Below are 25,702 nucleotides of genomic sequence, written 5' to 3' on the forward strand. Positions count from 1 at the left end.
GAGAAACAGTTGAGTGAACACAATATCAAAATTGTCTTTAGATCCAGGGAACCTTCCAAAGAAGTGAAGCAGACTGCCACATATTGTATGATTTTGTGGATATCAAAGATCCACCCTCCCCAAAATCGCTGATCTATAGTATTTTATTTTAAAATTATTTATTCTGTGCATTTATAGATTCACACATTTATTTAGCTGATTAATTAAATAAATATGTAATGAATTTTTCTAAGGAAAGTACTGTTGAGGCACCAAGTTTGTGGTTGGGTAACAGTATAGCCAGGGCTCCTGCTCGTCTTAAGTTTGCATGTTTATCAGGATAGCAAAATGTAATCAAAAGATTACTCAAATAAATATGATTTCACTTAGTATTGACAATTCCATTTATTGAGTATTTGATGTACAAAGCCCTATTCTGAGTGCTTAGTTGTATTAACTCACTTAGTCCTCACAACCATCCCTTTAGGTACATGATGTTGTATCTGATTTTATAAATAAGGAAACTAGAGCATAACAAGGATTACAGCTTTCCTAACACCATGCAGTCTAGCAAGTGATGCACTCAAAATTTAAACTCAGTAAGTCTGGACATAAATCTTGAGCTCAAAACCACTCTATTATTATGAAAAAATGACAGGGATGAAAACTTCAGGAAGCCAAACAGAATATCAAAAGGCACTCCCGTTTAGGAAGAGGTATTCATTTGGAAGTGGCATTTAAGCTGATACCTAAGGAAAGAAGGGAATGACTAAGCAAGGAATGGAAAGAGGATTGCTCTAACAGTGGCAACAGGCCATGTAAGGGCTTTGAAATAGAATGAAGCTTTCAGCACAGATGGAGCCTGGTGAGAGCAGGCCAGAAAGTGAGGTTGACTGTGACCAGATCAGGCCAGGCCTTTTAGATTTAACATTTAAAAATAAAGATTTTTTTTTTTTTAAAATATTCAAAGCACAACAGGAAGTCATTTGTGGAAAGACATGATCCAATTGATATTTTAAGATAATTTTGGTTGGAAGGTATAGAATAGATTGAAAGGGCAGAAGCTTAAGAAGAAACACTAGTTAGGAGACCATCAGAATAATCCAGGAGAAAGGTTGGAGTGGGTGTGGCAGTAATAATGATAACATGTAGACGGATTTGCGATGCTTCTGGGGAGGTGAGAGAGAAGGAGGAACTCAGGACATCCCAGGGTATTGGCTTCTTGGTTTGGATTTCTGGTTTATAGTGTTACTGCCTGATCTTCCTACCATTAGAATTACTATCCTGAATTATGGTATTTTCTATCAAAAATCTGTGTTAAAATTACCTATATTAAATGAAATTACAATAGATTTTTTCATTAGAGCAGTTTATTAAAGGACTGTAGCATAAAAGGCTTTAATGAATATGAATATAGGCAATTGTAAATGGAACACAGGTGGCCAGGGATCAAGGGATTATGTGAGAGTCTTAGACAGTGTAGTTGAAGGTGAGTGTGTGAATCCACTGAAAATGTGTGCTGAATCTGGACTAGTGTGTGAAGTTTGCACTTCCAGCCAAGATATGCAGAAATACCAGTGCTCATATAAGCCTCTTTCTTTATTAATCACTCATACAACAAATATTTCTTGGATACTGGCTTACTTTGTCTTAGATGCTTTACCAATGAATATGAGATAAAGTAAGCAGGAGTAGCCCATGCCTTCAGATAGCTTGAGCTCTGTTGTTTCTCACTCACTACTTCTGCCACTCTATCACATTTTTAATGATTTGATATTTTTTGGTCAAGAGTAGTTGCGATGGTTAAGGAACATGTCTGCACAATTGTTATCTGAATGCCATTATTGGTATCTTTTAATCAAAGATAGTGCAGCAATTCTTAGTAGCTCAGACTCTGAAGTCAAACCACCTTGGTTTAAATCTTAGCTCTTTACTTACCTGATTAGTTAATCCCTCTGTGCCACAACTTTGTATCTTTCAATTGGGATAAAATAATATATTTGGGCTGTTGTGAGAATTAACCATGCAAATAAATATAATGTACATAGAACAGTGCCTGGCATATGGAAAGCATTCCGTAACTGTTAATTATCGTTATTATTTTGCTATTGTGATACAAGACACAAAAGTTTTGTGTAAGTGTTTGTTTGTGTGTAATTTAAAGAGAGAGATTTTATAAACATATGTTTTAAGACCAAACAAAATACACTATCCACTTAAGAAAATGTGTAGCTATGGTAGAATTTCAACTTTTAAAAGTTTAAACACAATGAAAATTTTTAACTTGATTAACCTAACAAAAAGACAACGATGTTGAGAGTGAGAGGCTGCAGATCACTTGGATGATCCTTAAGTGATGCTGTTTTATTAGCCTTATGCAATCATCCAAGAAATTTACCAGCCAGACTTTTTGACCATGATGAACCCTGCATCATGTGTGAAAGCCTGTGTTATGCCATGTGAAACGCTCTAGGCTACTCTATATAAAGTATGAATAATAATAAATAAACATTTAAATAAATTAAAGGATTCATTTCCTTTTGAGAGAAGATGTCATATAGTATATATTTTCTCTGGAAAAGTATTCTCCCTTTTTCCCCACCTTGAAATAAAGTGTGAGAATCACTATAAAATGTGGTGGAAAAAGACAGAGAAAATGGTAAAAATGTGTACCTTTTTCTTTATAGCAGGGGTTTTCAAATCTTTCTCTGAAACAATTGTAGAGACATAATTAATAACTACAGACTATTTCCACCTAGAAACATTCAAGTGTGGGTTGATATTTTTCCTTCTAAAACTTCAAGTAGCACTGAAGTTCGAGGGAGATTGTTTCCTTCTTTTTCAAATTATTCCTAGCATATCACTGTAAACCTAAATGATATGCTTACCCCAGTTTGAATCAATTTAAAGTATTGTTTATCTTTAAAGATGATTACGTGTATTGTATAAGAAGTCAACACAGCCAGTTATTATTTTATCAATTGCATTTACATATTGCTGGCCTTGAAGTTAGAGTCACGTTTGTTTGAAGTTTAAAAATATTAATCCTCTCTAGTTACTGTTACAGCATGTTCACTACCTCTCTTTAACATTATTTTCTCTCTTAACCATTATATCATGATGACTATGAGACTGGATCTATTTCTTTTTTTAATTAGATACACTCACTACTTTAGATTTTATTGACCATCCTAAGCATACAGATGAATTTTATTTTTTTTTACACATGGTTTGGGGGTATCTTTTGTCTGTTAACTACTTTAAAATACACATTCATCAAATTCCCACTTTTTGTCTTTTGTTTATAAACATTATCACTCACCTTGAATTGTGTCGATTTAAGTGTTCAGGATATAGCTTCTTAATGTTTCTGTTCTCAATCTTGTCCCAGCTCAGTTGAGCTACATCTACCAATTCTTAAGAAACTGATTTTCATATTTTCCTCTTTTATCCTCTGAACAATATTTATTATTATTATTATGTCAGAGTCTCATTCTGTTGCCCAGGGTGGAGTGTAGTGATGCCATCTTGGCTCACTGCAACCTCTGCCTCCCGGGTTCAAGCAATTCTTCTACCTCAGCCTCCCAAGTAGCTGGCATTACAGGTGCATATGCCACCACACCCGGATTTTTTTACTTTTTTATTTTTAGTAGAGACGAGGTTTCTCTGTGTTGGCCAGGCTGGTCTTGAACTCCTGACCTCAGTTGATCTGCCTGCCTCAGCCTTTCAAAGTGCTGGGATTACAGATCTGAGCCACCGCACCTGGCCTGAACAATATTTATTCTATTACTAATATCTTTCTACTATTTCTCTAAATCATTTTGGTGAGAAGAATCTAATAAATCACATAATCTAGGATTACATCTGGGCCTGGCTTCTCATCTGCTGTTATCATTTAATACAGAATGTGATGCACCACCATTGTAAATTTTGATTTACTTTTTTAGAAATTACAGCTTTGGTTTCTTTTCTCCATTATTTTGTTATTAACCCACAAAACTCTGGAGGAATTTCTACTTGGAAAATTGTACTACTTAAACTGCCCTTCAAAAAATACCTTGCAAACACAATGCTATTATAAGTTTTATCAACACATTTCACCCAACTTATTTATCCACTCACTTGACCATTTAGTTTTCTTTTTAGAAAAATAGTCTCCTTTTAATCCTGTTTATCTTGTATCTTCTTTTGCATTCATACTCCTTACTTCACCAACATAACTTATTTTTCACATCCCTCAAATAACATTGGGTATTAGTTAAAATTATTTTCTTCCAAGGAATTAGGAATTTCTGGTTTGTGGGTTGTAAATATAATGTACATTTCTTCTTCCTCAAAGAGATCATATATCTAATATGTAAATATCATGAACAAAAGATCTTATGAGGTTTCAGGAATCTCTCTGTTGTAATGCTAAAATTCACATTTCAAACTAATAGATCATGGATTTAGTTGAATAATTTTCACGTTCCATATATATTTTAAAACACTCAATAATCACTTTAGACATTCAGAAAGCACTTTAGTCAAATTAAATATATGGAACTTAAAACTTAAAATGAGTAGGAAACAGCACTTTATTTCATGGAACATACAACTTATAATTTAAGATTTGTATGCTGAGATATCCATTATATAAGCCAATGGTTGCAAAGTGTGACAGTGTACATATCTTGTTGATTAAATGAGATATGCATATGAAAGTGCCTATCACAGCACTTGTTACAGTGAGCTTCCAATAAAGAGTTAAGAGTTGTTTGCTGTGGATTTATAAATCATAAAATAAAACAGGGCACAAAAAAGTGAATACTGTATGGATTTAGAAGACAACCTGGCATTGGAGAAGTTGAAGCATTCTCAAGTAAACGGGATGTTTCTGCAACATATGTAGAAATTCATAAAATGCAACACAACCATTCCTGGAGCTTTAGGGTTTTTCTGCCTAGTGTCCTACTATTCTGAACATATGAATGCTCACTTTCTTGGTAAAAGTGGTTACCACTTTCTTTCTAAATCTGTTTCCGTCTAGTGGAAGTGTAGCTTTTGATTTCTTTCTAGAACCTAACAGGATGTGTTATTCACTATACTGAATTTATTTGGCTATAAAGCATCTTTTTCTCAAAGTGAGTTGTAATACGTCCAAACAAACAAACAAACAAAAAAAGAAAACACGTAATAAGAAATATATATATGTGTTTATAAATATATATATTAATAAATAATAATATATTATATATGAAAATAATATATATATATATAATTCCTGATAGTAGTAGCTTTCAGAAAAATTGAAATACTGTAATTTTTATAAATCTAACACTTAAATCATGAACTTATATGACTTCTCCTGTGATAAGAAAATGCTCATGTATTTATGTTCCAATCTTCTATATGTGCCTTGAAAAAGTTATACTTCTTAGTCGAGTACCATTTTTTTTTTAACTTTTATTTTAGGTTTGGGGTACATGTTCAGGTTTGTTATATAGGGAATTGCATGTCACATGGGCTTCTTGTATAGGCTATTTAATCACCCAGTGAATAGGCATAGTATGTGATAGGTAATTTTTTGATTCTCTCCCTCCTCCAACCCTCCACTCTTAATTAAATAGGCCCCAGTGTCTGTTGTTTCCTTCTTTGTGTCCGTGTATTGTCGTTGTTTAGCTTCCACTTATAAGTGAGAATATGTGGTATTTGGTTTTCTGTTCCTGTATTTTTTTGCTTAAGATAATGGCCTCCAGCTCTGTCCACGTTGCTGCAAAGGTCATAATCTTTTTCTTTTTTATAGCTGCATAGCATTTTGTGTTGTATATGTACCACATTTTGTTTATCCAATCTGCCATTGATGAGCATTTAGGTATATTATATGTCTTTGCTATTATGAATACAGGAGCACCATCTTTCTACCATCTCTTTTTATTCTACCTTGACCATCTTTGTCACCTGAAGAGTCAGAGGTTTAAAGGAAGGGTCGGGGATGTGCAGAGGGGAAAGGATGAGCAGATGTCCATGGTGGTGATTCACTGAGATTTGTTCCTGAATGTAACATGTGTGAGGCTTAGAGTAATGGGCATGTAGAAAAGGGATGCTATACAGTTATCACGCTACATATTTGTGTATGGGAAACATGGGAAAGTGCATATGCAGCAACAAAATACGCATCTATGTTGCTTATTTTATTTCTCTTTCATCAAGTAGATGGGAGAAAATAATGCTTTTTTAAAAAAGTTTCTTCCCCAGATAATTGAAACCGTAAAAGTGTGAGTTACTATATAATTTTCTACTGTGTATACTATGTAGTATCTTGCTATTTTAGCAAGCATACCTATTTTATTTTCTATGTCTTCCTGAGGAAGATTCATAAAATGTAGGAAATGATAGCCATTCATTTGATAAGTTAAAAACTACCATATTGCATATTCACTTATCAGATGGATAACCATCATTTCCCACATTTTATGGCTCTTCCCTGGGAAATCTATGAGATATAAAGTAAGGATATTTGCTGCAATTTAGTTAAAGTAGCCAATGGTAAAAGCTAAACCCTCTACTTCTGATAACTTAGCATCATGATTAGAAAAATGATTTGATGTGGTAACGCACATAAGAAAACATTTCATTTACAAATTATTTTGTTTTTATAATCCAAGAGCCTTTCTCAGTAAAATAACGTGCTACTGTGTGGTTTGATATTTTGCAGTACGTCGTAATCTGGGGTCTGTTTTAGTACCTTGGAAGTCCTAGACAGACATAATTTTCATTGCTATATTGCACATTTAACAAAAGCTATTATAACAGCAATATATAGTCAGGTACATTTTAAAAGGCAGTGTAGAGTGATAATAAAAGTGTCATCGCTAATCACCATCATTTTACAGAGACATGATTTGCTCTGAATATTCTCTTTCACCCTCTTGTTATTTGTAGGAATTGATGAGTGCCATCAGAAAGCTGTATCATGAGCTGCCTGCGCTTCTAAAGTATCCAGTGGATTTTTAATCACATGAGGTAAATGCCAAATTTATTTTAATTGTGTTTTCAGGATGAAATGAAATAGGATTTTTTATTTTAAAATGCATTTTTATTATACCAAGGAAGAGGACAGTTTTATTTAATCATATATTTAATAATTTAATCAAGCATTTAATTAGTTCCTCTAATTTGTGTGCCCCAAAGTGACTGGAGGAAGTTATTGGCATGTTGACAATCCACTGCTGGGCTTATAAATTTTTCTCTGTAAAGCTATTATATATGTGATGATGTTTCTGACAGTCTGTATACTGTTTGTGTTTGCTTAACGTCATTTTATCCATTAAAACACCATTTTAGCATGTTCAAATATACGTCATATTTTATCCATTAAAACACTATTTTAGCATGTTTTAATACACATTTGAAAGGGTGATGAATGAAGATGTTTATTAATACATACAACAAAAGTTGTGATATAAGAAGTATATAAATTTAAATTTGTATAGGAGGTATTGTACATTTTAAATGAAAACTGAGTTCCTTTACTTTTTATTTCCCCCAGTAATACTAATGGCCTTACAGTGTCTTGTATATATATGATGGGAGTGACTTTCTTTTCCTGGAATGTCTTGTTAGTTTCTTAATCTTTGCCTTCTCTGCTAGTGAATACTTACTGAGCATCACAATGGGTATTTTTGTTTTTGTGTTTTCGTATTTCTTCCAAATGTTGGAGAGTATATTGTGGCATTTACAACTGCTGTTTTCTTTTTACTACCTGAAATTACAGAAAAAAAAATAAAAATAAAAAATAAAAAGAAATCTAGTGGTGCCCAGGAAGATTAAGTTTAGCTCATAACTGTTAAGAAATGTCTTATTTAATTCATCTAAAGAAAGGTGTATGGAACTGCATCACTTGTGTCCTCACGAAGGCAAAGAAATGAAGCACTAATACAAAATTGTCTTCTGAAAAAAAATAAGTTTTCTAAAAAGGGAATATGCTTGCTTCCAGCCAAGTTCACTTGTCTCAAACAATAACAGACAGGAAGCAGGGAGTTGTACATAAGTGATTTACCCAGGTAGAAATGGTGAATACACACATAGACACAAAAATACACCTACACCTTAGTCTAGGATGGGATCTTGGGGTTCAAAGAAAACTGACATTCTTCATTTGCAGAAATATAGATTAAATATAAAAATACATATATTTCAGGTGTAACTAGGGTAAATTAAACAGATACAAAATATACAATATTGGTCAGTTTTTTAAAAAAATTAAAGGCATCATTGATAAAATTTAAATTGTGAACTGCACAATGAAGCATATGGTTCACAATTTACAAGAGTCTCCATTATGTGAACTTGGATGAGATAATACATAAAAAATTGACAGCCTTGTGAAAAGAATTAGGAGAAGCTGCTAATTTGCACAGCACAAAACTGCCTGTCATTTATAGGACTCTTCCAATCAACAAGAACATTTAAGGACACTTAAAATATGATAAATTTGAAATGATTTGGAGACATAGTGAAATGTAATTGCTTTTTTTTTTGAATATATCTGAGAATACTCTTTCACAGTTTCTTTAGTCAGTTTAAGTAATCCTGGTAAATTAAAGCCTTTTTTCCCTGCTTGAATTTATGTGACATTCTGCAATATATCTCTGATTGTGGACCCAATGGACACTAGTTGTTTTTAGATATATTAAAGATGTACTTTCAGAGCGTATAGTTAGGAGGTTGTTTTTTTTTTCTTATCAGCTAAAAGTGAAACACACATTATTGATCTATGAAATTATTCGAAGTTATTTAAAATTAATAATTTGTTTCATTTTTATGGGATTAAAAAATCAAATCCACATGCAAATTTTTCTGCACTGACAACTTTATTTTAACCAAAGTTTAAGGCATGTAACATAGGAAGGGTGAAATGATAGGCCAATATCCTCTAGGTTCTAGTTCTAATTATTAAGTTCATTTTCACTTCCATTTTCATCCTCTTTGCCTAATAGCACTGGCTCCTTTTCTTTTGCCTGTGGATAAGATTTCATTTAAAATAAGAAAAGGAGATTTTAACCTTCCCCTACTACCACTCCACCATGGGTACTGAATTATTTACCATTATTTTATTGCTGATCTCCAAGAAAAATAAAGGTCTTCATTTCCTCAAAATCTTTGTTGGGGTTTTAAAGATTATTTTCTCAATTCTAAAGCCATCCAGAATATTAAAAAAAAAAAATCCATGATACTAGTTAAGAGCTAGAAAAATTGTGAATATAGCAGAGACATTTTATGTTGTCCATAGAGTCATAGGTTCATGTTTAGAAGGTGTCACCAGTGTGATGACCAACCTGTAATTGGAATGTAGATGACAGCACAGGCATACTGAACAAGCTGTAAAATAGGTCAGCAGTGTGTATAGAAGAACCTGCCCAAAACTGTTAGCTCAGTTCACGTTGAAGGAGAACATTGATAAACCCAAGGATAACTGCCCAGAACAGACATAATAATTTGGGAATTTGAAGGTTTTTTAATTTTTTTCTTTCTTTTTTTTTTTTTTGATGGAGGCTTACCCTGTTGCCCAGGCTGGAGTACAGTGGCACAATCTCGGCTCACTGCAACCTCCGCCTCCTGGGTTCAAGCAATCCTCATGCCTCAGTCCCCTGAGTAGCTGGGACTACTGTCATGCAGTACCATGCCCAGATAATTTTTGAATTTTTAGTAGAGATGGGGTTTCATCATGTTGGCCAGACTGCTCTTGAACTCCTGACCTCAAATGATCCACTTGCCTTGGCATCCCGAGGTGCTGGGACTACAAGCATGAGCCACCGTGCCTAGTGGGAATTTGAAGGTTTGAGAGGATTAGGTATAACTTGTTTGGAGAAAGTAAGATTTAAAAGTGTAAGACATGATGGTAACTCTCTGTAAATGTTTTAAATCATGTCAGGTGAAAAGGAGATTCGATTTTATAGCTGTGTTTCTAAGGGAGGCCATGAGACATTTGGATGAAATGTGACCCAATATGAGAAAGGTTTTAAAAATAATATTACATGGGTTTAGTTAAAGTGAGAAATAACCGTGAAAATTACAATTTCTATATAAACAGAATGGGCTGTTACATAAAGAATTGAGTACTGACTCTAGAGATAATAGTTGGTGTGTTCCTTTAGCCAGCCAAGTGCTTCTCACAGACCATGCATTTGTCAACCAGTGTGTGGAGAAATAACACTTTACATCTCTTTTATTATTCTACAAGTCTTTGACGATCTTTTAGGTGGAGAAGTAGCCTTTATATACATTTTATTTAATACTAAGTGATACTTTTTAAGCTATATGTTTTCTTAATTTAAAGTTATTTTAATATAAAGAATATTCATTTAAAAATGCTGGGATTGTTGTATTTTAATTCCATCACCGGGACATGGACCTAAAGCCAACTATTTACTGTGCTTAAACATATATTAGTTCAATCTAGCTGAGAAAAACTGACAAAAGTACGGCAAAATATTTCAGTGGTTACAATCCCAGATCCAGATTCAGTATTCCTGAGTCTCTATTTCTGGATATATCACTTTTGCAATTTATATGAGGTCTCTGAGGCTTAGTTTACTACTCTGAGAAAAAAAGGATAATAAAAGTACTGCTCATCATATGATGTCATTGAGGCTCATAGTATAACCAAGGATGGTAGGAAAGAGTGATTTAAAATAAACTATTACAGAATATATGCTTTGCCATTTACCTGACCTTGAATTAGAGCCTAACAATTATTTAGTTAAGTAGGAGTACATTTTAGAGCCATTTTAAAGCATAGATTAATGCCAAATATTTTATGGGTATTTTACTTATTATTTTCTATTGATATAGGGTTCTAGATTGGATAAAGTGTTGGCCATTAATCATATTTCTTTTCATGTATTGGATAAAACCAGTTATTTCAAAGGAAAGACTTGATATTGGTTGTATATATTTCCATTTGTATGTCTCTGCAGAAGTATAGTAGTAGCATGTTCAGGTATATATTCTGATTAACCATATCTGCTTCTGAGAAGTTACCAAAATTATGCACGTTTTCAAACCCATAAATACATTCTTAAAAAGTAACACTAAGCTGGACACGGTGACTCACACCTGTAATCCCAGCATTTTGGGAGGCTGAGGAGGGTTGATCACCTGATGTCAGGAATTTGAGACCAGCCTGACCAGGATGGTGAAACCCCATCTCTACTAAAAATACAAAAATTAGCTGGGTGTGGTGGTGCATTTGTGTAATCCCAGCTACTCAGGAGGCTTAGGCAGAAGAATCGCTTGAACCCGGAGGCGGAGGTTGCAGTGAGCCGAGATCGCGCCATTGCACTCCAGCCTGGGCAGCAAGAATGAAACTCCATCTAAAAAGAAAAAAAAAAAAAAGTAACACTAAATATCTATGGTCTGGTACTCATCATAAAATACATACATCATAACTTCTACCAGCCAATATTGATCATCAATGTAGGTGTCAGAGATAATGTTGAGGAATGATTGCCTCAATGATATTAATCCATTTCATTCATCTACATAGCTTTAATTTTACCAATGGATTAAACAAGGCTATTAAAATCTTTATATTTTCTCCATAGAAGTGCTTTCACTAAACCAAAACTTGAATCAATGCTATCAACTTACACTGATCTGTATTATAAATGCTGGAAGTTCATGCTTGCATTTAGTAATATTATTCATGGTGTAATTCACGGTGTGTTTTTCTTCATCCTTTATGAAGTTTCTCCATTCAAGAGACCATGGTACGTATTTTCCTTCAGTCTCACCACTCCAAATAGCAAGGTTTTTTTATGGCATCTCATTTATTTTTAACTTACGATTCTATTGGATCATGCAATAGATTTATTTACATGTGTGTGTGGAATACTAGGAATTTCAGAACTAAATCTGTTGCATATATTTGGCATGTAAACAGAATCTAATGGCATACATGGTAGTGAAGCATAACTGCTCTGAGATCAGTCTAGGTGTGGATCCCATATCTTTTATTTAGATCTAGAGTAGATTTGATTAAGTTGCCACTGCATTTTTCTCTTCAGTGTTTATGTTATGGTTTTGTTCAGAAGATTAACACTCTTGATAAATGTCAGCTATTGCCAATATTAAAGTAAGTTCTCAAGAAGCATCTCTCTTTTCACCACCTTTCTTGGCTTACTAAAACACATTTTCATGCATGTATTTATTTGCTAAATCTTTATTGAGTACCTATTGTGTTCGCTTATAACTCATATATATATATATGAGTTATATAGATATATGAGTTATATATATATAAATATATAATATATATGTACATATATATTATATATATGTAAACGCATACGTAAATAATATAGATGAAGTCCTTGTTGTCATAGACCTTATGTTCTAGATGGGTAGTTTTGATATGGAGTCCATTAATAATAAAAATATTTGAAAGAAAATATTCAGTAATAAGTGCTAAGTTAAAAGTAAAACAAGGTGAGAGCTTGAAGAGCTGGCTACTTTGAATTGTGTTGTCACTGTAGATATATTTTAAGCTGGGACCTGAATTATAACAAGGTCAATATCTGGAACATCTGTATAATAACTACAGAAAGAGCTTTCTGGGAGACAAAAAAATCTAGTCCCCAAGAAGAGGATATAATGATCTCATTAGAGAGATTCCTTGGTTCTGTGTGATAGCCATTTGATGAAAATTTATCTGTTTCTCTCTTTTCCTTTCAAACTGAAAGGCCCTTCTACATGGAGAAGCCCAGTCATCCTTCTTCCTAATACTGTTCTCCTTTTTATCTTATCTCAAAAGGTTAAACTGACCAAAGTCTTACTCCCTATTCTCTCTCTGACCTATTTTTCCCTTGAAGGCATCCAACCTGATCAACCTAAAATCTACTATTTGGGCTTAAATCAAGAGTGAGCAGTAGAGGTCTCTCAGACTTCTAACTAGACTCTGGTTCCAGCCCTGTTTATCACAGTGCTATCGTAGCATATAGGTCTCAAAGACTGTTTAATAAGAAAGTGGTACTTAGTCCTCTTTTGTCATTGTTCCTTGCAGATAGCTCCCCTAGGAGTAACAAAAAAATCAGTACTGTGGGCTGAGGAAGAAGTCCAATCATCCTAGATTCCCTTAGCCATAGTCTTACCTAATTTCTAGTAGGTACTAATTTTATCCCTAGCATTATTGTATCTGTTTTAAATTTTTTCCTCATTTATTTTTATCCTGCATCAAAACCAACTTATGATACCATCCCAAATCCTCTTAAGAATAAAGCAGGACACAATATCCTCTCTCAATATAAATATTTAATTTCTTACTTCTCTTTACCAAATATCTCATGTTATCTATAGATAGCATTTTTGTTCCTCATGAATATTGTAGTATCATCAGTCTTAATAAGGGGCTTAAATAACTCAAGCCTTTTTAGGTATAATAATTCAGATATAATCTCTTCCAGGAATATTGGTCCACTTTTTGTGTTTATCTCAACTCAACCCTATATAATCCTTATGCATTTTGTCAGCAGTGCAGGATTTGTCATGACTCAGCAGTCGTCTTCAGCATACAGCAGACAGGGGAAGAGAAAGGAGCTAAAATTAAAAATAACATTTTAAAATGTTTTATGTGTTCTTTATATACCCATATATATTTTCAGTCACTTATAATTTGTGAAAGATATTAAAATATTATTAATACATACTTTGGAGATATGAAGCAGAGGAACTTATTCCAGTTTTTAGTTTGCATTTTCTTCAAGGTCTTTCCCAGTATTTTGCTCATAGTAAGAGTTGAATTGCAGCAAATTGTGTTTGCATTTGTTGCATGCCATTCTCACAGGGCATGCAGGATATCTAATCAGAATATAACTGCAGGCCGGGTGCAGTGGCTCACTCCTATAATCCCAGCACTTTGGGAGGCCAAAGCGGGTGGATCACCTGAGATCAGGAGTTCGAGCCCAATGTGACCAAAATGGTGATACCCCATCTCTTCTAAAAATATAAAAATTAGCCAGGCGTGGTGGCCAGCACCTGTAGTCCCAGCTACTCAGGAGGCTGAGACAGGAGAATTGCTTGAACCCGGGCAGCAGAGGTTGCAGCAAGCCAACATGGCACGACTGCATTCCAGCCTAGGCAACAGAGCAAGACTCTGTCCCCACCAAAAAAAAAAAATACAACTGCACCTCAATATGTTAGCAGCAGCATCTACTTGTCAGCAGAAAATAAGTTTGAAATGAATTTAGATGACTTTTTTTGGCCTGACAGATATAATTCCTAACCTATATTTATTTCTATATCCTCCTAGTTACAGAAGATAATAGGGAAGAAGAGTAAAACTCCATTGAATGCTCACACATCTTAATATTCTTCTATTTACCTCTATGAAAGCTTCATTTTCCCAGGGAAAGTCTCATTTTTGGTTATTCACTATGTTGGAAATCAAAGTCTGTTTTGCTGAATGATCAGAAGTTTAAATGGTGTTGGATCTCTTTGGAAATAGGTGAACATTGTTTTTGTTTCAATATTCATTCAGCAACTTTTATAACACTTGCCATGTGCCCGGCACTATTTTAAGTACTTTGCCCGGCACTATTTTAAGTACTTTGCAATATTTACATAATTAATTCACATTATAGCCCTACAGAATGAATACTGTCATTGTCCCCATTCTGCAAATGAAGAAACCGAGGGCTAAAGAAATTAATTAACTTGCCCAAGATCACACAATTGATAAGAACAATATATTACATACCAACATGTATTTAGCAACGAAGGCCAACAATTAGTATTTTCTGAGAGCATATAGGCAGCAATGACAAATGTGGTCATAGCAGAATAAAAAATGGCCCTCTCTCTGTTCTTCAAAATCTCCTATCACTTGATAGATTACATGAGGAGGTGTGACTTTAAAGGTGGGTAAAAAGTTGATAAATATTAACTTTCTAAGTCTGTGTCAAGAACAATTTAGACAGAATAAAAAAAAAAAAAAAAAGCACCAATTCCTTTTGCTTGTAGCCTAAATAATTGTGCCACTCAGTCTAAATTTTCCCCTCCGAAAAAGATACAAGTAAGATTAATCTCAGCAGGCCTCTGGTAAACCGATTTGCATTGGGCCCTGCTCTGAATTCTGATTGCATTTTGCCCTACTGTTGTGTGACACCTAGCATCCTTGGAATCTTTTTATGACTCTGAGTGCACACTCCACATGTAATTTACCGTAGCATTAAAGAAGTTCAACATCTAATTAATTCACCGATCAACTGTCAGAGCCTGTGATCTTTTCCTAGTTCACTGTTGAGTTCCCTGTGGGAGAATCAGTATTCTGAAAGTGCCACTTCCATTATGCTGTGTGTGGCGTTCGAACAAAGTACTAAGTTATGCTGCTTGTTCATGGAAAATATGCCATCCTCATGAGTACCTTGATGACTTTGTTAAAAATACCTCCTGCCACCCCTGTTCTCTTCTTCTTATGAATACTGTGGCTCCATAGTACAAGGTTTTCACAGCACCACAAATTGAAGAAGGAATATCAGCACATCTCAGTTTCCTAACCTGTGCATCTCTCTTGAGTTTTTCTGTTTTATCCTTAAGAAACTTTATCCCATTTGGCTTTCTAAAAATGTGATTTTAAATCTGTCATTTTTGAGGATTTCCATGTCTCAAATTTTTCAAAATGGGGACATTTTACATGCAATAGAAATATTCATGGCCACTTCATGTTTCATATGTTTACAAAATTATATCCAGGTTAACATTTCTATGAGTACTTTCACAACAAAAGAACAATAGGAAGGAAAGAAATAGTGCTTATAAAGTTGTAGAATCAGTTTATTTATGATATCTGCTTTGATTAACCCCCAAACTTACATGCTTAATACAACAATCATTTATTGTTAGCGATCCACGGGTCCCTAACAACAGTGGGCAGGCAGTTTTGATGATCCTAGGTTCAATATTGTACCTGAGCTCACTTACGCATATGAAGTCAGCTGTAGAGCAGGCCAAGGCTGGCTACTCTGGGATGGCCTCGATCTACTATTTTCAAGTTTCTGGCAGATACAACAGGAGTGAGTGGGTCACATGTCTCTCATCATACAGTGGGGTAGCTTAGACAGATTCACAGAAGGGATAGCAGGATTTCAAGACAAAGAATAGTATTTACAACTTCTTGAGATCAGTGCTTAGAACTGGCCCAGCATTTTTATTTAATTAATTAATTAATTAATTTATTTATTTATTTTGCTGCATCTTATTAGTCAAAGCAGGTAACAAGCCTATCCCAGATACAAGACATAGACAAATAGACTCCACCTCTGGATAGAGGTAGTTGCAAGGTCACACTATAAAGGCAGTGGTGAGAAATTGGAACATTTTTGCAGTCTACAACAGTTAACTACCTGGCAGAGGTTAATGGTCATCTGGACTTGCCCCCGGTTTAGTTTCTGCAATGCTGTATTCATTCAGTCGGTTCCTCAATCATAGACAGCTCTCCTTCTCAAGACGACAGAAAATGTAGCATCAGAAGAGAGATATGACACATTCCATATTCATGTAAAATCTTTTATTTTTGATGCTGCCTCTTTTTTATTGGTTGTATTGAATATGGAGGGAAACAAACATTTTAAAATATATGATGGATAGGTGAAAGTATACAATGCATAACCATTAGGCCCAGAATCTAGTGTAAGGAAAAAAAAATAACATATCCTGAATTAACAAGTATGTTCTTCCTTAATCCAATCCCTTTCTGTGGCCTCTCAGAGATAACTTTTCTTTTGAATTTTATCATCATCATTTTTCTTTTTATTATGATTTTAAGCTATATTTTTACCAATATATATTTATTGTGAGATATATAAATTATAAAGTTTTGAAATATATAAAATACATTAATAGAACCATACTGCTTCTCTGCCAGTCAGCTATAGCTTTGAATTTTGTATTTTAGCTGAGGTAATTAGTCTATTTACATTTATTACAAATGCTACCATATTTTTATTATGTCTTCACTGTTATTTTTGTTTTTTATTTGTCTAATTCCTTTTATCTTTGTCTATTTCTTGGATATTTTGAATTGATTATTCTCATTCATATTTCTTTCTGTTCAATTAATAATCATATTTTAATTTCTAATATAAACACTAGAAAAGTTATGATGTATAAACTCATCAAAGTGTCAGTTTTAATCTTTATTCACTTTCAAAATAATATAGGTGCTCATAATAACTTAACTATAATTATTTTATATGCAATTTTTATATATTTTAGTTCCATTACAGTTTTTAATCCAGATGACAACTTCATTTTTGTTTAATATAGATAAACAGGCATATTGGTCACTGACATTGCTCATTATTCCTTCTTATATCTGACATTTTTCTTCTGAGATTATTTACTTCCTCCTGCAGAACATTTAAAATGTCCCTTTGTAATTATTGGTAGCAAGAGCTCAGTTTTTGTTTGTTTATGAATGTCTTTATTTTATTCTCCTCATTGAAAGTCATTTTTTAAAGCATATGATTGTAAGTTACCAGTTATTTTATTTTGTTACATTCCACCTGTTGCTACAGTGGTCTCTGGTCATCATCTTTGCGATTCAGAAGTCAGCCATTAGCCAAGCATGGTAGCTCATGCCTGTAATCTCAGCAGTTTGGGGGGCTGAGACAGGTGGATTGCTTGAGCCCATGAGTTTGAGATCAGCCTGGGCAACATGGCAAAACCCTGTATCTACAAAAAATACAAAAAAAATTGCTGAGTGTGGTTGCATGCACCTATAATCCCAGTTACTCGACAGGCTAATTTGGGAAGATGACTTGATCCCAGGAGTTCAAGGCTGCATTTAGCTATGATTGTGTCATTGCACTCCTGCCTGAGTGACAGAGTGAGACTTTGTCTCAAAAAAAAAAAAAAAAAAAAAAAAAGAAAAGGAAAAAAAAAGTATAGAAGTTAGCTTTTAAGCTATTGCTTTCTTTGAAGAAGATAATCTTTCCTCCTACAATATTTAATATTTTTTCATTGGCTTTAGTGTCATGAATTTGTACTATATGTCCAGGCATTAATTTCCTTTAGTTTAAATTTTTTGAATTTTAGATAACTTAATCTTCATATTAAGTTCTTTCCTCAATTCTGTAACATATTTCACTCAGTGTCTATCTGTATATTACCTGTATTCGTTTTTCTGTCTTCTTCTCTTCTGGAAACCCAAAAAAGCTAAAAGTTAGTTTCAGTGCTATATTTCCACTGTGGATTCTAATATGTCCTTAATTTGTATTCTCCAAATTAAGTTTTATTTAATACTTGAAATTGTAGCATAATTTTATATGTAAAGCAAAGTTGAAATAATAATAACACATAATTTTATTTACCTTCAACCTCTATTGCCAGCAGTTAACATTTTACCACATTGCATTGTCATCTTGCGGTTTTTATGAAACATTTAAGGAAAACCTGAGGTATTATATCTCTTAACCCTGAAGATACATTCATATGATTTCCCTTAAACTAGGAATGTGTTTTTCGTAACCATAGTATAATTATAAAAATCAGGAAATTTACATTGATATGATAATGTTAACTAATCTACAGGTATTATGTTAGTTTTCTATTGCTGTGATTACTCCAAAATATAGTGGTTTAAAAACAAAACAAAACAAACGCTTGTGGACAACCTCCCCTGCCCCCATCAAAAGACATATATTGGTGGATTGTATTAAAAAAAATAAAATCTAGCTATATGCTTTCTGTAAGAGACAAATTTTAGTTCTAAGGACATGCATAGATTGCAAATGAAAGCTATTCCATGCATATAGTAGTTGAAATAGAGCAAACATGACTATATTAGTATCAGACAAAATACATTTTTAAGTGAAAAATTGTTAAAGGTTAAAAGAAGAACATTATATAATGGTAAAAGAGTCAGTTCACCAAGAAGATATAATAATTATAAAGATATATGCACCAAACATCAGAGCTACTAAACAGCTGAAGCAAACACTGACAGAATTAAAAAGAGAAATACAAAGCTCTACAATGATACTAGGAGACTTGAATTTTCCACTTTCAATAATGGATAGAACAACTAGCCAGATCAGAAAAACACAGGACTTCAACAACAGTATACACCAATGTGACTTAACAGACATACATAGAACACTGCCCAACAATAGAAGAATGCACATTTTTTCTTAAGTGCACATGGAATTTTATCCAGGATAGACCATATATTAGGTTATAAAACAAAACAATAAATTTACAATGATTAAAATCATACAAATTATATTTTCTGATCAGAATGAAATAAAAGTAGAAATCAATGGAAAATGAAAACAGGAAATGACAGAAATATATGGAAATTAAACAACACATTCAAACCACCAATGGGAAAAAGAAGGAGTCACAGAGGAAATTGGAAAATATCTCAACAGTAATGAAAATAAAAACACAATACATAACAACTTGTGGGAGGCAGTAAAAGCAGTGTTAAGAGGGAAGTTTGTAGCTATAAATATTTATAAGATGGAAGAAAAATCTCAAATCAACAATCTAAATTTACATATTAAAGAACTAGAAAAAGAAGAATGAACAAAACCCAAATCTAGAAATAAGTAAATAATAAATATTACAACAGAAATAAACAAAATAGATAGTAGAAAAACAATAGAGAAATTCAACAAAACCAACAGTTAGTTCTTTGAAAAGAGCAAGAATATTGACAAACCATTAGCTAGACAAATTAAGGAAAGAAAAGAAGATTCAAATAACTAAAATTAGAAATAAGAGGGGATATTACTACTTATTTTATATCAATGAAAAGGATTATAAGAAAGTACTATCAGCAATTGTATGCCAACAAATTGTATAGTCTTAATGAAATGGACAAATTTGTAGAAACATGCAGTCTACTAAGAATAAATCATGAAGAAATAGATAATCTGAATAAACCTGTAATTAGTAAAGATATTAAATGTGTAATCAAAACCTTCTCAAGGAAAAATATTAAAAAAGCCCAGACTAGATGCCTGCAGTGGTAAATTTTATGAATCATTTGATATAAAATTAACAGTAATACTTTTCAGATTCTCCCCAGAAATTGAAGAGGGGAAAACACTTTTAATCTCACTCTATAAGACCAGCATTACTCTAATGCCAAAGCCAGAAACAAAGACATTATGAGAAAAGAAAACTAATAACCAATATTTCTAATGAATATTGATGCAAAAATCCTCAACAAAATTCAAGAAAACAAAATTCAATATATAGTAAAAAGGTTATACACCATGACCAACTGGAGTTTGCTAATAGAATACAAGAATGGTTCCACATATAAAAGTTGATCAATGTAACACACCACATCAAGAGAAAAAAGAGGCCAGGTGCAGTGGCTCACACCTGTAAATCCCAGCACTTTGGGAGGTTGAGGCGGGTGGATCATGAGGTCAGGAGTTCAAGACCAGCCTGACTAACATAGTGAAACCCCATCTCTACTAAAAGCACCAAAAAAAAAAAAAAAAAGAAGAAGAAGGAAAGAAATTAGCCAGGCATGGTGGCATGTGCCTGTAGTCCCAGCTACTCAAGAGGCTGGGGCAGGAGAATCTCTTAAACCTGGGAGGTGGAGGTTGCAGTGAGCCTAGATTGTGCCACTGCACTCTAGCTTGGGCAACAGAGTGAGATTTCATCTCAAGAAAAAAAAAGAGAGAGAGAGAGAGAATAAAGAAAAATAGCCATGTCACATTATTTCAGTTTAAGCACACACAAAAAAATGACAAAAGTCAATAGTCTTTCTTGATAAAAAATCTTCAAGAACCTAGAAATAAAAGGAAACTACCTCAACAAAATACAACCCACAGCTAACATAATATTCCATAGTGAAAGACTGAAATCTTTTTTTCTAAAATCAGGAACAAGATAAAGATAGTTCCTTTTGTTATTTATATTCAACACAATACTGGAAATCTTAGCAAAGCAATTAGGAAAGAAAAAGGAAACAACAACCAAATTGGAAATAAAGAAGTAAAGTTATCGCTGTTCACAGATAAAATGATCCTACATGTAAAAAAACCCTAAGAAGTCCACCAAAAACCCTGTTAGAAGTAATAAACGAAATCAACAATGATTTAAGCTACAAAAATCAATACACAAAATTACCTTATTTATGTACACTAACAACAATCAAGGAAATTAAGGAACAATTGCATTTACAACATGTCAAAAAAAAAACATACTTAGGAATAAACTTAAGTAGGTAAAAGCCCTATACACTAAAAATTATAAAATGTTGCTGAAAGAAAATACACAAATAAATGGAAAGACATTTTTCATTTGCAGATTGGAAGATTTAATATCCTTTAGATGGCAATACTACCCAAAGTGATCTACATATTCTATGGAATACCTATCAAATTTCCAACAATATTTTTCTTGCAGAAATAGAAAAATATATCCAAAAATTCATAAGACATTTCACAGGTCCCTAAATATCCAAGAAACCTTGAATAAGGAGAACAAAGTTAGAGGTCTCCTGTTTCCTGATATCAAAACTTGTTACAAATCTTCAGTAATCAAAACAATGTGATACTGGCATAAGGACAAACATATAAACCAATAGGCTAGAATAAAGAACCTCAAAATAAGTTCTTACAAACATGGTCAAATGCTTTTTGTCATGAGTACCAATACCATTCAATAGAGAAAGGGCTGTCTATTCAACAAATGGTCTTGGAAAAACTTGATACTTACATGCAAAATAATGAAGTGGGATTTTTACCTTCTACTATATGAAAAGTTAATTCAAAATGAACCAAAGGCCAAATTATAAGAGAAAAACCTATAAAACTCTTAGAAAAAAATACTGGAAGAAAAGCTTAATGACTTTGGATTTGACAATGTTTTTTTGGATGTGACACCAAAAGCACAAGCAACAAAAGAAAAAAAAAATAGATAATGAGAATTCATCAAAATTTAAAACTTTGGTGCATCAAGGGACTGGAAGAGATGTTTGTTAATATTTCTATATGTTCTTAGCAGCATTATTCACAAGAGCTGAAGATTAAAGCACCCTAAGTGTCCATAAACAAATAAACAGATAAATAAGATATACAGCATACATACAATGGAATGTTTTTCAGCTTAAAAAGTAAGAAATGCTGACAGATGCTACATCATGGATGAACCTGAAAAAGTCATGTGCTAAGTAAAAGAAAGCAGACACGAACAGATAATGTATAATATCACTCATATGAGATACATGGAGTATTTAAATTCATGGAGCCAGAAAGTAGAATGCTGATTGTCAGGGGCTGTGGGAGGGAGGAATGAGGAGATATTATGTAATGAGTACAGAATTTCAATTTTGGGAGATGAAAAGAGTTTTGTGGATGGGTGGTGGTGATGGAAGTACAAAAATATCAGGGTACTAGATTCCACTAAATTGTACACTTAAAAACAGCTAAAATGGTGAATTTTGTTATGTATATATTACCAAAATTTAAAAAATAAAAAACTCGAACAAAACAAAACACTTATCTCACATTTTTTTTTTTTTTTGTAGGTCAAGAGTCAGGATTGATTTAGTTGAATGGTTTTGGATCAAGTCTTTATGTATGGTTACCTTCAAACAGTTGTCATATAAAGGCTTGCCTGGGCTTATGATTCATTTCCAGAATGGCTCACTCATTATGTAGCTGCTATTTGGAGAACTCAGTCCCTCACTATGTGGATCTATCCACAGAGTTGTTTGCTGTCTTAATGATTTGATGACTATCTTCCTCAGTGTGCACGATCTAGGAGAGAGAGCAAGGGTGAAGCTATTTAATTATCTAGTCTGGGAAGTGACATCTCTATTTCTACCACTATCTATTAGTTAGAAGTGAGTCACAAAGTAAAACTCACACTAATGGATAGGTGAATTAGGCTTATCTTCTAAAGGAAGGAACATCAAAAATTCTTGTATGTATTTTAAACCACATAGACATTTTTCCAAATTTTGCTCCTTGTCGCTATAGCATTCATTATAGTAAATAGAAAGCGTCGGATCACGTCTCTTTAGTGTCCTTTAATCTCAAACTCTATCATTCATGATAATGACATTTCTGAAGATTGCAAGCCAGTTATTCTGTAAATTACCTCTCAGTTTGGATGTGTCTGATGTTTCCTTATGATTAGATTCATGTATGCATTTTGGTAGAAATATTTCAAAGGTAATATTCTCCTTGCATCATACAAGAAGGCTCATGATGTCTACTTTTCTTATTACTAGTAGTATTAATTTTAATCATTTCGTTAAGTTGATTACCACTGATTTTTCTATGGTATACTTATTATCTTTGTCTTTGTAATTAATATCTTGCCTTTAAAATCCTGTATTTTTTTTCTTTTTTATAGGATAATACACTTTGAGACTATGTAAATATGCTATTTTTTTTTTAACTTTAACCCACTTGCTTTAGAACAAATACTTTAAAATTTCTTGCTAGATCATTAATGTATTTAGGAAGCATGTTTCATTTTTTGTTTTAGTGTTTTATCTAGAATCTTAGTTTGTCTTCAGCATGAAGGTCAGTCAGGATATCTCATCCACCAACTGTTAGAAACCAATGCAGTGTTGCCTAATTTGACACCTATATTTACAGCCAATATTAAATAATTTACCTGCTTCTCATAGCTTTGGCTACTGTCACTTGGCATTGTGGTTACTATTTTCTTGTTAAACTTGGGAGGTACAGCCCACTAATTATTGATACATTTTGGCTCACTGTATTACTCTGTTCTCACATTGCTAATAAAGACATACCTGGGACTGAGTAATTTACAAAGGAAAGAGTTTTAATTGACTCACAGTTCAGCATGGCTGGGGAGGCCTCAGGAAACTTACAATCATGGAGGAAGAGGAGACAAACACATCCTTCTTCACATGGCAGCAGGGAGAAGAATGATTGCCCAGTGAAAGGGAGAGCCCCTTATAAAACAATCAGATCTCATGAGAACTAACTCACTACCATGAGAACAGGATGGAGGAAACTGACCCCATGATTCAGTGATCTCCACCTGGTCCCTCCCATAACATGTGGGGATTATGGGAACTACAATTCAAGATGAGATTTGGGTGAGGATACAAAGCCTAACCGTATCATTCCACCCCGACCCCTCCTAAATCTCAGGTCCTCACGTTTTAAAACGTAATCATGTTCTTCCAACAGTCCCCCCAAATCCTGATTCATTCCAGCGTTAACTCAAAAGTCCAACTCAAAAGTCTTATCTGAGACAAGGCAAGTCCCTTCTGCTTATGAGCCTGTAAATTCAAAAGCAAATTTGTTACTTCCTAGATACAATGGGGGTGCAGGCATTGGGTAAAGACACCTATTCCAAATGGAGAAATTGGCCTAAACTAAGGGGCTACAGGCCCCATGCAAGGGAAACTTAGAATCATGGAGGAAGGGGAAGCAAATACATCCTTCTTCACATGGCAGCAGGAAGAAGAATGAGTTCCCGGTGAAGAAGGAAGTCCCTTATAAAACCATCAGCTCTTCTGAGATCTAACTCACTATCATGATAATAGCATGGGCAAAAACACCTTCAGGATAAGACTTGGGTGGGGACACAGCCAAACAATATCACTCACCGAGTTATCTTAAGCACCATATAGAAAGAGTTTAATATCCTATTTCAAATGTGTTATGAATAGTAGCTCAGTAAATTCCATCACCATTAGGATACCAGCATTTTCACACAGCCAAAAAAAAAAAAAAAAAAAAAAGAAAAAAGAAAAAAAGCCTAATGATATCATAACTAATGATAATTGAGTGGTTGCTACATTATAATATTCTAGATGCATTTGCAAGTGTGAACTAATTTAATCTACTGAATATTTTACGAATTGGATGCTGTTATTGTCTCAGTTTTACTGATGAGATGACTGACAGTGGTAAAGCTATGAGTCAAATCTAGGCAGTCTATTTCTAGTGGATTTACTTGTAACTATTGTGCATTACTGCCATGAAGAGGATTGCCTCCTCAAAAGCTGTGAGGCAACCATAAACCTCTATGGTAGTGTAAAATCTCTAAGACATGGGAGACTGGAGTTGGAAGAAAACTTAAAAATCATTTCCTTTCTTCACACGATGAACAAACTGAAACTTGAAGAAATTCGCTTATTTACAATTTAGGAATAAAGTTGAGGTAAAATTGAGGTCTCCTGATAATCAATCCAATTCATGTTCTATCATATACTATAAATATCTGGTAAGATGAAAATAAATACCCTAAACTTATTTTTTCCCACCAGGGACAACAATATAACTCTTCAATGTCAGATTTAAAGTCTGATTTCTAAAATGAATATGCTAGATATGCTACACATTAATTAAACATGAATTGCTTTTGCTTGCTTTCTTAGTACATAAAAGGGCTTTAGGGAAATAATTTGGATGACCCATGCATTTTTCACGATAATCTGGTTAGTTCAAAGCTTTTCTCTTGTCCTAAGCAAATATATTAGACATCATTTCTCCACTTATTTGTTTAAAAGTAATCCTTGAAGATGCAATTTGTGAACATACTTTGGAAAATTTCATTTCTGCTTATCAAGTAAATAAGATATGCAACTAAGCAGACAAGTCATTATACACATACTCATTTAGCAAAACACTCATGTTATTTATACTATTTAGCATTGACATGTAGAATAAATAAATGTAAAACATATAGTTCGCAATAACAGCATACATTAACATATTTATTATTG

At 33.5% G+C, this 25,702-nt stretch overlaps 1 long non-coding RNA gene across 10 annotated transcripts in view; it reads left to right on the forward strand.

Annotated features, from left to right (window-relative positions):
* LOC141406893 (uncharacterized) overlaps window positions 1-25,702 on the forward strand; it is a 934,563-nt gene that overhangs the window by 544,273 nt on the left and 364,588 nt on the right. For all 10 annotated transcript variants that reach the window (XR_012424656.1, XR_012424652.1, XR_012424654.1 and 7 more), the window contains one exon: window positions 6,904-6,984. This is a non-coding gene — a long non-coding RNA (uncharacterized lncRNA). The remainder of the gene's footprint in view (window positions 1-6,903; window positions 6,985-25,702) is intronic.

The sequence above is a fragment of the Macaca fascicularis genome, chromosome 15 (assembly GCF_037993035.2).
Source record: "Macaca fascicularis isolate 582-1 chromosome 15, T2T-MFA8v1.1".
NCBI lineage: Eukaryota > Metazoa > Chordata > Mammalia > Primates > Cercopithecidae > Macaca > Macaca fascicularis.